Below are 15,634 nucleotides of genomic sequence, written 5' to 3'. Positions count from 1 at the left end.
TTTCTCAGATTCTAAGCAAAGCATTGCTTTCAAGAAGTGTTTTAGTTTTTGAATCTCTTATTCCTTGCTTCTCTCAATAGCTTTTGTTCCTTGGTTCTGCATCTTTGCTTTTGTATCTAAAAGACAAAAGAGAGATCTCAAAAAAAAAAAAAAAAAAAAAAAAAAAAAGAACAAAACTCCAAATCAAAAGACTAAGATCTTCTTCATGTCAAAAAAATAGCTGACATTGTTCTGAGCTTTTTGGGATCTTCTTCATGAACACTTATAGAGACCAAACAAAAGTTATTTCTTCAGTAATTAATCCATCATTAGTGCAAAAGCCACTGCCACAGCGAAAACAAGTGACATCAAGACACTGATACCACGTCTATGTCCTGAACTCTTCTTTGGAAAATGTTTTGGAAGCGCACACTCTTCTCCATTGAAGAAAAGTTTTGTCGGAAAACCATCGCCTCCAGGTATATTCAGTCCATGAATGTTCTTCTTGGTGAAGGAAATAACAGACTGTTGCTTCCCAGGCACGGCAGGGTCTCTTAGTGGATTGGTTCCGTTAACTTGACCCACAAGATAGTTCAAACCAGGCAAGCCTTGGAACATAACAGTCCTATTATTTGGTGGAACACGTGTGCTGTTAAATGAGTAAACGTTTTCATACCCTGGACCTGCTTTATCCATATCAACCGCTACAAACCAATCCTCAAACGCGAAATCTCTCCAGTTGAAAATGGTTAACCTAGCTGTCCAACCGTCTCTGTAATCAGTGTTAACGTGCCAGTTAATACTGACTCCACAGTTATCAGGACAAGGGAGTTCCTTGGGTATTGGCATGTGGTTTTGTTTCGCCCATGCTTTAGCTTGTAGGGTTCGGTTTTCGAATGGGACAAGGAGGGCGTCTGGAGGGAGGAGTAGCGGGTTACGTTCAGCATTGCAAGTGTCGGTATCTATGTCATTGCATCCGCAAGCGCAAGTGTTACAAGGCACTGCAGAGTTGTTGTAATAGGCAGAGAAAGAGACCGCAACATCTTGAGGCCTGAGCTTTTGGTTTGGTTATGTTGCATACAACTTGCCAGCTGGCTATGGCATATGTTATAGCCGGGAGCCCGCTGGAATCCGGGAATGACGACGGGTCAATCCGAACCGGTGGCCCGCATTTGTACTGAGGTGGGCATAGAGCTGTTTTGTTTAGGTCAGGAGGCAACTTGAAAACCTAAAAAATTGAGAGAACAAAAAAAACTTCAAAACCTTAAATCTATTATGAGAATCCTTACCTAATTTTTATTTACTTTTATTTTGTAACGGTGTGTCTGGACCGAGGCCAAACTAATTCTCAAGGGAGCAATACTCACAAGTAGTTCGGTTTTTATTGTAATGAAACCTAAGACATGATCCCATATCCGTTTCCAAATGGTAATAACTTAATTCCTGGTAGATATACTGTTTTAGACAACAGAGATTAACTACTTACCTGCAACTGAAACATAGATCTAGCTTTCCAAGGATCCATAATAGGTGGCAAAATAGTTCCGTTTTTGCAACAGTATGGTAACTTTCCTGTCACGTTATCGTCCTTCCTCTCAGGAGGCAAATCGGAAATGGCTGGCTTCTTCTGACAGTTCATGACCTGAGAAAAGTCTAAGTCTTTGTAATACTGTCCAGCTTTGCTGTTAAGGCATTCAGATGGATCTCTCTTGTGAGTGTAAGCTCCTCTCATCGTGTTTATAATCTCTCCTCGCATCCCACTACAAGAAAACATCGGTATTCTGACGGACATTCCGACGGAAAATGAAATCCTCGGAATATCCTGAAGAATTTCCGAGGAAATTCGCGGAAACACAAAATTTGGTTTCTTCGGAATTTCCTCGGAATATACCGACAGAATTCCGAGGAAATATCAATCCGTCGAAATATTCTTATGGAATACCGAAGAAAAATGTATTCCTCGGAAAAAACCGATGAATTCTAAGGATATATTATAGCCGTTAGAGAGCCGTTGGGGGATTTTAAAAATTCCGAGGAAATTTCGACGAACTAGCCGTTGGTGTCGGGGGGGGGATCCAGTGATAGTAACGTATTTCGATTTACACTAGCGTCACGGGGGTTATAAATACATTGCGTACATGTAAAAATACGAGAGGGTTATTAGTCATACTTTTTACTTACTAGTGGTCTTTTCATGATCAATTTGAAAACTGTACAGATTACTTTTGAACAGCGGTCAGAAATACTTTTTATACTATTAGTTATTTTGTCTTGATTGATTGACATGTCCTTGAATACCAGAGCGAGCGATAGTAACGTATTTTGATTTACACTAGCGTCACGGGGGGTTATAAATACATTGTGTACGTGTCAAAATATGAGAGGGTTATTAGTCATACTTTTTACTTACTAGTGGTCTTTCCATGATCAATTTGAAAACTGTACATATTACTTTTGAACAGCGGTCAGAAATACTTTTTACACTATTAGTTATTTTGTCTTGATTGATTGACATGTCCTTGAATACCAGAGCAAGCGAAAGCAGTGTGAAAAAAAGAACATAACGGCATCGTTTTGGTTTCATCTCCGACATTACAAATCTTATCAGATGCAAGGCCATCCGTGGGAAAAAAAACCAGACCGTTTTGCGCTTCCCAGGAATCAACTATGTGTAGTTATCACATAATAAAACGGTATGTAGTGTAGTGTAAGGAAAGGTTTAGGGCCTTTGGGCTTTTTAAGTCTGCAGAGCTTGACAGTGTGACAGTGGGGGCGGGGGGCGGGGGGGGGGGATCCAGTGATAGTAACGTATTTCGATTTACACTAGCGTCACGGGGGGTTATAAATATATTGCGTACGTGTCAAAATATGAGAGGGTTATTAGTCATACTTTTTACTTACTAGTGGTCTTTTCATGATCAATTTGAAAACTGTACAGATTACTTTTGAACAGCGGTCAAAAATACTTTTTACACTATTAGTTATTTTGTCTTGATTGATTGACGTGTCCTTGAATACCAGAGCGAGCGAAAGCAGTGTGAAAAAAAAAGAACATAACGGCGTCGTTTTGGTTTCATCTCCGACATTACAAATCTTATTAGATGTAAGGCCATCCGTGAGAAAAAACACCAGACCGTTTTGCGCTTCCCAGGAATCAACTATGTGTAGTTATCACATAATAAAACGGTATGTAGTGTAGTGTAAGGAAAGGTTTAGGGCCTTTTAAGTCTGCAGAGCTTGACAGTGTGACAGTGTGGGGGGGGGGGGGGATCCAGTGATAGTAACGTATTTCGATTTACACTAGCGTCACAGGGGGGTTATAAATACATTGCGTACGTGTCAAAATATGAGAGGGTTATTAGTCATACTTTTTACTTACTAGTGGTCTTTTCATGATCAATTTGAAAACTGTACAGATTACTTTTGAACAGCGGTCAGAAATACTTTTTACACTATTAGTTATTTTGTCTTGATTGATTGACGTGTCCTTGAATACCAGAGCGAGCGAAAGCAGTGTGAAAAAAAAGAACATAACGGCGTCGTTTTGGTTTCATCTCCGACATTACAAATCTTATCAGATGCAAGGCCATCCGTGGGAAAAAAACACCAGACCGTTTTGCGCTTCCCAGGAATCAACTATGTGTAGTTATCACATAATAAAACGGTATGTAGTGTAGTGTAAGGAAAGGTTTAGGGCCTTTGGGCTTTTTAAGTCTGCAGAGCTTGACAGTATGACAGTGTGGGAGGGGGGGATCCAGTGATAGTAACGTATTTCGATTTACACTAGCGTCACGGGGGATTATAAATACATTGCGTACGTGTAAAAATATGAGAGGGTTATTAGTCATTCTTTTTACTTACTAGTGGTCTTTTCATGATCAATTTGAAAACTGTACAGATTACTTTTGAATTGCGGTCAGAAATACTTTTTACACTATTAGTTATTTTGTCTTGATTGATTGACATGTCCTTGAATACCAGAGCAAGCGAAAGCAGTGTGAAAAAAAGAACATAACGGCATCGTTTTGGTTTCATCTCCGACATTACAAATCTTATCAGATGCAAGGCCATCCGTGGGAAAAAAAACCAGACCGTTTTGCGCTTCCCAGGAATCAACTATGTGTAGTTATCACATAATAAAACGGTATGTAGTGTAGTGTAAGGAAAGGTTTAGGGCCTTTGGGCTTTTTAAGTCTGCAGAGCTTGACAGTGTGACAGTGGGGGCGGGGGGCGGGGGGGGGGGATCCAGTGATAGTAACGTATTTCGATTTACACTAGCGTCACGGGGGGTTATAAATATATTGCGTACGTGTCAAAATATGAGAGGGTTATTAGTCATACTTTTTACTTACTAGTGGTCTTTTCATGATCAATTTGAAAACTGTACAGATTACTTTTGAACAGCGGTCAAAAATACTTTTTACACTATTAGTTATTTTGTCTTGATTGATTGACGTGTCCTTGAATACCAGAGCGAGCGAAAGCAGTGTGAAAAAAAAGAACATAACGGCGTCGTTTTGGTTTCATCTCCGACATTACAAATCTTATCAGATGTAAGGCCATCCGTGAGAAAAAACACCAGACCGTTTTGCGCTTCCCAGGAATCAACTATGTGTAGTTATCACATAATAAAACGGTATGTAGTGTAGTGTAAGGAAAGGTTTAGGGCCTTTTAAGTCTGCAGAGCTTGACAGTGTGACAGTGTGGGGGGGGGGATCCAGTGATAGTAACGTATTTCGATTTACACTAGCGTCACAGGGGGGTTATAAATACATTGCGTACGTGTCAAAATATGAGAGGGTTATTAGTCATACTTTTTACTTACTAGTGGTCTTTTCATGATCAATTTGAAAACTGTACAGATTACTTTTGAACAGCGGTCAGAAATACTTTTTACACTATTAGTTATTTTGTCTTGATTGATTGACGTGTCCTTGAATACCAGAGCGAGCGAAAGCAGTGTGAAAAAAAAGAACATAACGGCGTCGTTTTGGTTTCATCTCCGACATTACAAATCTTATCAGATGCAAGGCCATCCGTGGGAAAAAAACACCAGACCGTTTTGCGCTTCCCAGGAATCAACTATGTGTAGTTATCACATAATAAAACGGTATGTAGTGTAGTGTAAGGAAAGGTTTAGGGCCTTTGGGCTTTTTAAGTCTGCAGAGCTTGACAGTATGACAGTGTGGGAGGGGGGATCCAGTGATAGTAACGTATTTCGATTTACACTAGCGTCACGGGGGATTATAAATACATTGCGTACGTGTAAAAATATGAGAGGGTTATTAGTCATTATTTTTACTTACTAGTGGTCTTTTCATGATCAATTTGAAAACTGTACAGATTACTTTTGAATTGCGGTCAGAAATACTTTTTACACTATTAGTTATTTTTTCTTGATTGATTGACGTGTCCTTGAATACCAGAGCGAGCGAAAGCAGTGTGAAAAAAAGAACATAACGGCGTCGTTTTGGTTTCATCTCCGACATTACAAATCTTATCAGATGCAAGGCCATCCGTGGGAAAAAACACCATACCGTTTTGCGCTTCCCAGGAATCAACTATGTGTAGTTATCACATAATGAAACGGTATGTAGTGTAGTGTAAGGAAAGGTTTAGGGCCTTTTAAGTCTGCAGAGCTTGACAGTGTGGGAGGGGGGGGGATTCAGTGATAGTAACGTATTTCGATTTACACTAGCGTCAAAGGGGGGTTATAAATACATTGCGTACGTGTCAAAATATGAGAGGGTTATTAGTCATACTTTTTACTTACTAGTGGTCTTTTCATGATCAATTTGAAAACTGTACAGATTACTTTTGAACAGCGGTCAGAAATACTTTTTACACTATTAGTTATTTTGTCTTGATTGATTGACGTGTCCTTGAATACCAGAGCGAGCGAAAGCAGTGTGAAAAAAAGAACATAACGGCGTCGTTTTGGTTTCATCTCCGACATTACAAAACTTATCAGATGCAAGGCCATCCGTGGGAAAAAACACCAGACCGTTTTGCGCTTCCCAGGAATCAACTATGTGTAGTAATCACATAATGAAACGGTATGTAGTGTAGTGTAAGAAAAGGTTTAGGGCCTTTTAAGTCTGCAGAGCTTGACAGTGTGGGGGGGGGGATTCAGTGATAGTAACGTATTTCGATTTACACTAGCGTCATAGGGGGGTTATAAATACATTGCGTACGTGTCAAAATATGAGAGGGTTATTAGTCATACTTTTTACTTACTAGTGGTCTTTTCATGATCAATTTGAAAACTGTACAGATTACTTTTGAACAGCGGTCAGAAATACTTTTTACACTATTAGTTATTTTGTCTTGATTGATTGACGTGTCCTTGAATACCAGAGCGAGCGAAAGCAGTGTGAAAAAAAAGAACATAACGGCGTCGTTTTGGTTTCATCTCCGACATTACAAATCTTATCAGATGCAAGGCCATCCGTGGGAAAAAAACACCAGACCGTTTTGCGCTTCCCAGGAATCAACTATGTGTAGTTATCACATAATAAAACGGTATATTATAGCCGTTAGAGAGCCGTTGAAGAGCCGTTGGAGGATTTTAAAAATTCCGAGGAAATTCCGACGAACTAGCCGTTGGTGTCGGAATTCCGTCGGAATTTCCTCGGTCTGTCGGCAGGATTTCAACTATAAATACAAGCACCCCTCTTCCTCTTCATTCACTCCATATCTTCATCCTCCCTCTTACTCTCTTTACGCACGAATTTGATTCATAAAAAACATGTCTTCTTCAAATTATTTTCGTTCTTGGATCGATCGACCTCATTTGGATCCGAACACGAGATTGGTTACGGAAGAATACCAACGAGGTATAACCGAATTCATGGGGTTAGTTCACCGACAACCGGAAGCAAAAACATGTATGTTAAGATGTCTTTGCTCTAATTGTAAAAATAGAAAGGTTATTAAAGAGTGGGATGTTTGGACTCATCTATATTTGAGTGGGTTTACACAAAGTTACAAAATTTGGTATCATCATGGGGAAACTGATTATGAACATGGTAGTACTAGCGACCTCAGCCAGCGGTTAGATTAGAAGAACCAATTAGAACGGATGTAGATTATGGTGTAGGTACTGAGCAGATGGTAAATGATCATTTTAGAGGGGAAGATTTATCCAATGCAGAATTTAGGAGATTTTATGATATGTTGGATGCTGGAAAGCAACCATTGTACGAATGTTGCAGAGATGGTCATTCAACTTTATCATCTGCTACAAGATTGATGGGCATTAAAACAGATTATAATTTGGCTGAAGACTGTGTGGATGCGATTGCTGATTTTGTAAAAAGTATTCTACCCGAGGATAATGTAGCTCCTGGTTCATACTACGAGGTTCAGAAACTCGTAGCTGGTCTTGGTTTATCGTATCAGGTAACAGATGTATGCAGCGACAACTGCATGTTTTATTGGAGGGCGGATGAACAGCGGGTTACATGCAAATTTTGTGGGAAGCCTCGTTATAAAGATACGAGTGGAAGAGTTCTAGTGCCATATAAAAGGATGTGGTATTTGCCTTTGACGGAAAGGTTGCAGAGGTTGTATCTGTCTGAACGCACAGTGCAACCAATGAGATGGCATGCGGAGCACTCAACAGATGGTGAGATCAGACATCCTTCAGATGCAAAAGCGTGGAAGCATTTCCAATCAAAGTATCCCGACTTTGCGTATGAGAGAATAAATGTCTACCTTGGAACATGTACTGATGGTTTCTGCCCGTTTGGCTAGAGTGGAAGACAGTATTCTCTATGGCCAGTCATTCTTACACCATATAACCTACCCCCAAACTTGTGCTTGCGACGAGAGTTTTTGTTTCTCTCGATTCTCGTTCCCGGACCAGAGCATCCTAAGAGATCACTTGATGTGTTTTTCCAGCCACTAATATATTAGTTGCAACAACTATGGGCTCAAGATACTGAAACATACGATGTTTCGTGTAAAGAAAACTTTCAAATGCGGGCAGTACTAATGTGGACAATAAGTGATTTTCCAGCATATGGTATGTTATCTAGATGGACAATGCATGGAAGGCTATCATGTCCATATTGTCAAGATAACACTGATGCTTTCCAACTAAAACACGGAAGGAAAACGTGTTGGTTTGATTGTCACAGTAGATTCCTACCACCTGATCATCCATATCGTAAGAGTAAGAATTTGTTTACGAAGAACAAGAGGGTGTTTGACAGTCCACCTCCGAAAATTTGTGGGAAAGATTTGAAGACACAACTAAGAGATTTTGGTGCAGAAAGGACGCCAGACGTCGGTGGACATGAGCGTTTTCCGGTAGATGCTGTTGGAGACCTACATAATTGGCACAAAAAAAAAGTATTTTCTGGGATCAACCATACTGGGAGGATCATCTGCTAAGGCATAATTTAGATGTCATGCATATTGAGAAGAACTTTTTTGACAATCTCATGAACACGATCCTTAATGTTCAAGGTAAAACAAATGATAATTTGAAGTCAAGCCTGGATTTACTTGATATATGTGCTCGTTCAGAACTTCATGTTGATGAGAATGGTAGGGCTCTTTTTCCCATATACCGACTTGATGCAGAGGGAAAAGATGCGTTCTTTGATTGGATTTCAAACGATGTGGAATTTCCAGACGGTTACGCATCTAATTTGCGTAACTATATCGACAGAAAGGAAAGAAAGTTTACTTGCTTAAAAAGTCACGATTGCCATTTAATGATGCAGCGCCTCCTTCCGTTTGCCTTCAAGGAACTATTACCACAAAATGTTCATGAAGCAATTGCAGGGATAAGTGGTTTCTTCCGCGATTTATGCACGAGATCAGTGGCTCTTGAAGGTATTAAAAATTTGAAGACTAACATAGCCGTGATTCAGTGCATCCTTGAGAAAATATTTCCTCCCTCATTTTTTGATGTTATGGAGCATCTTGTTATTCACCTGGCAAGAAAATTGGAACTTGGTGGTCCTGTGCTGTATAGATGGATGTATCTGTATGAGCGGTATATGTTCCATTTGAAGAAGATGATGAAAAATTTAAGTAGGATGGAAGGTTCTATAGTCGCACAGATGATCAATGAAGAAACTTCAAACTTTTCCGAGTACTACTTTCCAGCATAATTTCAGACCAAAAACAGAAGACCTGCTCGGCATGATGATAGAGGCGAACGGATGTTACGGTTCCAGACATTTTCAAAGACGTTGGACGACTTAGCGGAAAACAAAAGGACCGTCGACTTGCTGAGCAGGAGAGCAGTCATTTGCAAACATATTTGATCACCAACTGCGAAGATGTTCTTCAATATGAGAGGTAAATAAATTAGCTTACAAATTTTTATTTTAACAAGTTGAAATTTAAATCTTAATTAATTATATTATTGTCATCATATGTACAGGATTTTCATGGCAGAAAAGCGGTTCGAATATAGATACGCCACAGAGGAGGAACTAGAAGAAATGAAGCAAAGAGAATTTGCTGGATGGATGTTTACTTATGTGAGTGCTTTAAACAAATTAAAATATCATTTATCACATATTTATACTAATTCACATTTATTGATATAACATATATATGTACTATTAATAGGTGTCTGCTGGTTTGGCCAGAGGTGAAACATTTGACGATTGGATACGCGAGATGGTCGTTGGACCAAACTTTGTTGTGAAGTCATATCCGAGATTTTGTACTCGAGGATATGCATTCACAACTCAGAAGAGGAGACGTCCGAGTACGATTTATGATGCTGGCGTTTGTTCTGCATCAGGAGATGATGTATACTATGGACACATACATGAAATTTTAGAAATCAAGTATTTGGGCATGGTTGGATTGCGCTGTACTGTTTTCTATTGTGATTGGCACGACAACACTCCAGATCGAGGTGTGAGAACAGATGCATTTGGTGTTACATCAGTAAATTCGAGGCGAAAGCTGCAATATTATGATCCTTTCATTCTTGCTTCTCAAGCCGATCAGTTAATTAAATGTTCATTATTCAGAATGATTCACCATCATGTGTATTAATTTATAATTTTACTAATAATTTTTTAAATGTTACAGGTCTGTTATATCAAGTACCCCCGAGTAAGGAACAGAGATGATCCATGGGTTACTGTTACAAGACTCAACCCGAGAGGCCGAGTTCCAGGAAGTTCTGAGCTGGAAGACCCACTACAACCAAGCACATCCGACAACTTAAGTGCAGCAGAAGATTTAGCTGGAGTTGGCCTTGTAGTCGATTTAACCGACTTCGGAGAGGAAGCCGCCGTTCACGTAGAGGATGCCGCCGTTCACGTAGAGGATGAACCAGTGATTGGAGAGTTTCACCAAGATCCAGATTCATATTCATTTGGTGAAGATGACTCGGAAACAGACTAGCATCGACTTTTTTTTTAATAGGTATACCGAGGAAATTCCGAGGGAAGATAGGTTTTCCTCGGAATTTTCTCGGAATAGACCTTGTCGATTTAGGGATTTGAATATTCCGACGGAATTCCGAGGAAGATAAGGGTTTCCTCGGAAATTCCAATATTTCCCTCAGAATATTCCTTGGAAATTCCGAGGAACTAGGGTTTTTAACCGAAAACAACGTTTTGCGGATTGAATAACACATATATAACCTTCATTAAGTGTCTTAACCAGATTATGAAGTCAAACTTTGGTGTTTTACCCAATAACAAACACTTTTACGATTGCATGAACGAAAACCACACAACATAAGAGAAACACTTATACACTTTAATAAACGGTAAAGGGAATACTTACAATATTTTTGAAATTTTGTTATTTCATGATTTATGATCATCTATACAAAGAATCCTCAATGGTATGCATTACAATTGTATAAGAAATAAAATACGGCAAAAAAAATCGATGTTTTGAAACCCCAAACCCTGTTTTCTCGGAATTTCCTTGGTAATTACCAAGGGTATTTCGAAGAAACATGGTTCCTCAGAATATTTTCATTTTACCGGGTAAACCAAACTGCCAAATATTTCGCGAAAATTGAATTAATGATTTCCGAGGAAATTTCGACGGAAATATTTAATCATTCCGAGGAAATTCCGATGGATATTTTCCGTCGGACGCCTCATTTTATTAGGTCGAACCAGATCTTCTTCCCCATTTCTCTCTTCCTCTCCGTCGAACTCTCTCTTCTCTCTCGCGATTTCCGCCGTTTCCTCCTTTCTCTCTCGACGATTTCCGGCGAATCCGCCCTAATCCTCCTCAATTTCAGTCACTGCATCATGTATGAACCCTATCTCACTCTCTTAGGTTAGATTTGTTAGGTTTTTAAGTAGATTTGATGATTTTGGAATGATATTTATAGATTTTTGTTAGGGTGAATGGTAGGATTGTGTAAAATCGAGTTTGATTATGGTATTCACTTGATTTGGAATTTTTTTTTTAGTTCTTATTAATTTTGTGGTTATAAAAATCTAATTGATAATTATGTATATATAATATGAAAACGTTTTTTGTATATAAAATCTAATTTTTGCATTATAAAATCATTTATATATTTATTAAACATTTTTAATATCTATAAAACTTTTTTTGTGATTAAAAACTATTATTTGGAATTTTTTTTTTTAAAAATATATATATATATATATATATATATATATATATAATATAAATTTCTATATTTATTAAACATTTTTAATATTATTAAAACTATTTTTTGTAATTATTAAACTATTTTTATTTATTAAAACTATGTTTTGTAATTATTTAACTATTTTTTATTTATTAAAACTATTTTTTGTAACTATTAAACTATTTATATTTTTGTGATTAAAAACTATTTTTTAAATATGTTTTTTTATTTATTAAAATTATTAGAACTAATTTTTAAATATATTTTTTTTAATTTACAGGTCTAATGATGATCAGACCCGGCCTCGACAGCGTCGTGGTCGTGGTGCTACGGGGAGCTAGTCTTGGGGTTCGTCCAACCAGATTCAGGATTTCGCTTCGCCCCACAGCTCCTACCATACATCTCCCTCTCCATTTCCCGCTCCTGCTCCTCCTGCTCCCGCTGCTGCACCCGCTCCTGCTCCTCCTGCTCCCGCTGCTGCACCCGCTCCTGCTCCCGCTGCTGCACCCGCTCCTGCTCCTCCGGGTCCTCCAGGAGTGATGAGTGTTGCGGAGTTGGTTCGACAGCCCGGTTGTGACCATCTTCCCTATCTCACTCCGTATCCACATGGACGGGGTCAAACATGGTAATTAAACGTATTTTGTATTATCAAAATTTGATTCATTATTAATAATTTGTTCTTTTTATTAGGTTCAACCGATCCAGGAACGAGATCAGCGCATGGATCAACCGTATGATGTACTCGGCCCTCGACAAGGGACATCTGACTTTCACTGACTTCCCTACCCACAAGCAGCATCTGTGGTTTCGTCAGTTTGCGGTAAGTATTCTAATTTTTTACTTATATTTTTAATCTTTAATATAAATTTTCTACTAATTGTGTGTTTTTTTCCGCAAGAATTCAACTGAAATTACGATGATACGCTCTTTATCTATCACCACTTCGTCCATAAAGTTATGGACAACTATGGGAAGCAGATCCACGAGTGAAAGAAGAAGTGGGAAATAAACAAGGTTGTTTTTAATTTATTAAACAATTTTTTTAATTTATTAAACAATTTTTTAATTTATTAAACTATTTTTTTATTTATTTAACAATTTACTTTTTTTTATTAAAAGGTCCCAAAGTCGATAAACAACACGGTCTGGGAGGAGTTGTGTGTGCATTGGGATAATGAAGAGACGAAAGAGACTATTTTTTTTGTTATTTCAGCATCATATATTATACCAATTTGAATCAAGAAGGTAGAACAAATAAGTAGACTATATATTTTGGTTTATTTCATATAAGTATGCAAATATAAATGATTATAAATTAATTAGTTCGTTTTTAATCTTGAATTGTCTCTATTGTATCTTCGAAGTGAGCTTAGATAAGTGGATTGGTCATTAGTGGGTGTAGTCAGATCTTGTAATCAATGTGGGCGGGAAGATCAAATTTTATTAGAAAAGGTGGCATCTACGATAAAGGAAAAAGTGTAGGGTCAATTAAACATATGAAAAAGAATTGCTTAAAGTTTTTATTGATGGTGACTGGTGTTTAATTAGGAAAGAGATATGAGAGAAAGAGATATGAGAGAGTAATTCTCATAAATAGATCATGTTCAAGTTTTGGTCACAAAAATAGATCATAAAGAAGAAAATGACCAAAATATTTCATTTAATAGGTAAAAAAACACTAATACTATATATATATAAAAAAAAAATTAAAAAAAATAATATTTTTTTATAGTTTTAGATTATATATTTTCAAATTCGAACTTTTTTATAAATTTTTTTTTATAATCTTTTTTCGAATTTCTTTTATTTTTTTTTCAAATTTTCTTTTTGTAATTCGAAAGTACTTTTTAAAACTATTTTTCAAATATTTAATATTTATTTTCTATTTTATAAAATTTTAAACCTCAGACCCAAAACTCCACTTTTTAACTCTAAACCCTAAGACTTGGATTAGTTAACCTTAGAGTTATAAATGTATATTTATCTTTTTAATGAAATATTTTGGTCATTTGATTCTTATAGTCTATATTTGTGATAGAAACTTTTTTAGTCGTATCCTAGAGTATTTCCGAAAATGTAATAAGATTCGGTTTTCTGTTATTGAATAATATCCCTATCTGTTTCTAATTTTGGTCCTTTATGATAATTCAATTATTTTATTTATTTAATTCATTACCGTCCATTAGTTTGCCTTCTTTTAATTGATTTTGGCTATGCACGTTAATGTCTCCTACTTAGTCGTGTCTAGGAGACAACTTGACATATCAGCTAAAACAATCACAAGACTAAAGAATTTAATCTATAAAACATCTTTAAATCCTTCAGACAAAAATTATCAAAAAATCTAAAACGCAATGGATCAAGATCAAGACACAGACAATGGTGGCAAAACCTGTTGTAGCTACTGCTTTAGCTTCAGCTTCACAGCTGGTCTCACTTCTCTCTTCTTATGGCTCAGTCTTCGTCCCGACAAACCCAAATGCTCAATCGAGTACTTTTACGTCCCTGCCCTCAACAAATCTTTAGATTCACATTCACGGCTCAATACAACTCTCAACTTCATGGTTCGTTTCGCTAATCCAAACAGAGACTTAGGTATCTACTACGACGATGTCCACCTTTCTTTCTCCAGCAACAACAACTCCTCTCTCGCTACCTACACAGTGCCAAGATTCTACCAGGGACACAAGAAGAAGGCCAAGAAGCCTGGACATACTATGCCTTTGAACAACCAGACGGTTTCACGAGCGGTTTTGCCTAATGGATCGGCGGTTTTCGGATGGATTTGAATACGCAGGTGAGGTTCAAGATTGTCTTCTGGAAGACTAAGAGGTATAGGATCGAGGTTGGTGCTGATGTTGAAGTCAACGGTGATGGAGTTAAGGCTCATAAGAAAGGGATTAAGATGAAGAAATCTGATTCTTCTGCTAAATTAAGAAGCTATTTTTCAGTTTTTGTTGTGATGAATCTGATCGTGTTCTTTGCGATTCGTTAACTGATTAACTGGTTTTGATTTTGTTAGTTTTTTCGATTTATTGACCCTTTGAGTTTTGTTGTATGTGTTACTTTCGTTTTCTTCTTTCTTCTACCTCGTCTCTAAATTTGACCAAGTAATCATTGATTAATTTATTCAATTTTGTATTAAACGAATCATCGATTAATTTGTTTCAACTATGTACTAGTTTTCTTTTTTTTTTGAACGATCAACTATGTATTAGTTTATCTATCAACAAAATTGTATTTGAAATCAGTTATTCTTACATACAAGACATAACTATTATACAGTTATCTTTGAGGTTGAAATGAAGGAACAAAGAACACATGACAACAAGTGCATAATAGTTTTAATATAGTAGTGATTACAAGTGTTAAAATAAAACTTTTTAAATCCGTAAAAGAAAAATTGTGAGTTTATGAAGTTTTATGCAGCTGTTCAAAAGTAAATTGTTCATAAAAGTGATATTTTTATTCCAGTAATGGTATCATTTTTCGCAAAATACAAAACAAAATAACCATAATACAAGAGGGTTATGTTGTCTTCTCATTCATGTCAGTACGAGAATTTCTTAACTTTTAGTTGAATTAGTATATAACCACTTTTAGTTGAATTAGTATATAACCAATCGCATATTGTACTGTTAATTGTTCTTCATATTTTAGTACGGTGTTGCCGCCTCACGGTCCTTAACAATATGTAGTCTATTAACCGCGTCTTTTTATAGTATTTTAACCCTTTTTGTTTTGATTGTTGTGAAAGTTGCCATTGATTACTAGAAAAGTTGTTAAAGTAAGGGAAAAATCAATTCTAATGTTTACGACGAGAAGGATAAACTCGAGACTGACGCCTAAGGAGAGGAGGAGCTGTACATGAAGTGGAACACCACTGGAAGGAAAACAGAGGAAGCTACAATTCGTGAACAAGCTATGGACTGATCCTGACGACTCAAGGCACGTGCAAGAGAGTGCAGAGATAGTGGTCAAGCTTGTTGGGTTCTGTGAAAGTGGTAACATCTCTAAAGAGATGTTTGAGCTCAACTTTATTGACATACG

At 37.2% G+C, this 15,634-nt stretch overlaps 2 pseudogenes; one reads left to right on the top strand and one right to left on the bottom strand.

Moving 5' to 3' along the window:
* Positions 1-238: 238 nt before the first annotated feature.
* LOC103869394 lies at positions 239-6,650 on the bottom strand (annotated as a pseudogene).
* Positions 6,651-13,555: 6,905 nt separating this feature from the next.
* Positions 13,556-14,730, top strand: LOC103869306 (annotated as a pseudogene).
* The last annotated feature ends 904 nt before the right edge of the window (positions 14,731-15,634 follow it).

The sequence above is a fragment of the Brassica rapa genome, chromosome A05 (genome assembly GCF_000309985.2).
Source record: "Brassica rapa cultivar Chiifu-401-42 chromosome A05, CAAS_Brap_v3.01, whole genome shotgun sequence".
NCBI classification, from domain to species: Eukaryota; Viridiplantae; Streptophyta; class Magnoliopsida; order Brassicales; family Brassicaceae; genus Brassica; species Brassica rapa.
This window is presented reverse-complemented; position numbering and strand designations above follow the sequence as displayed.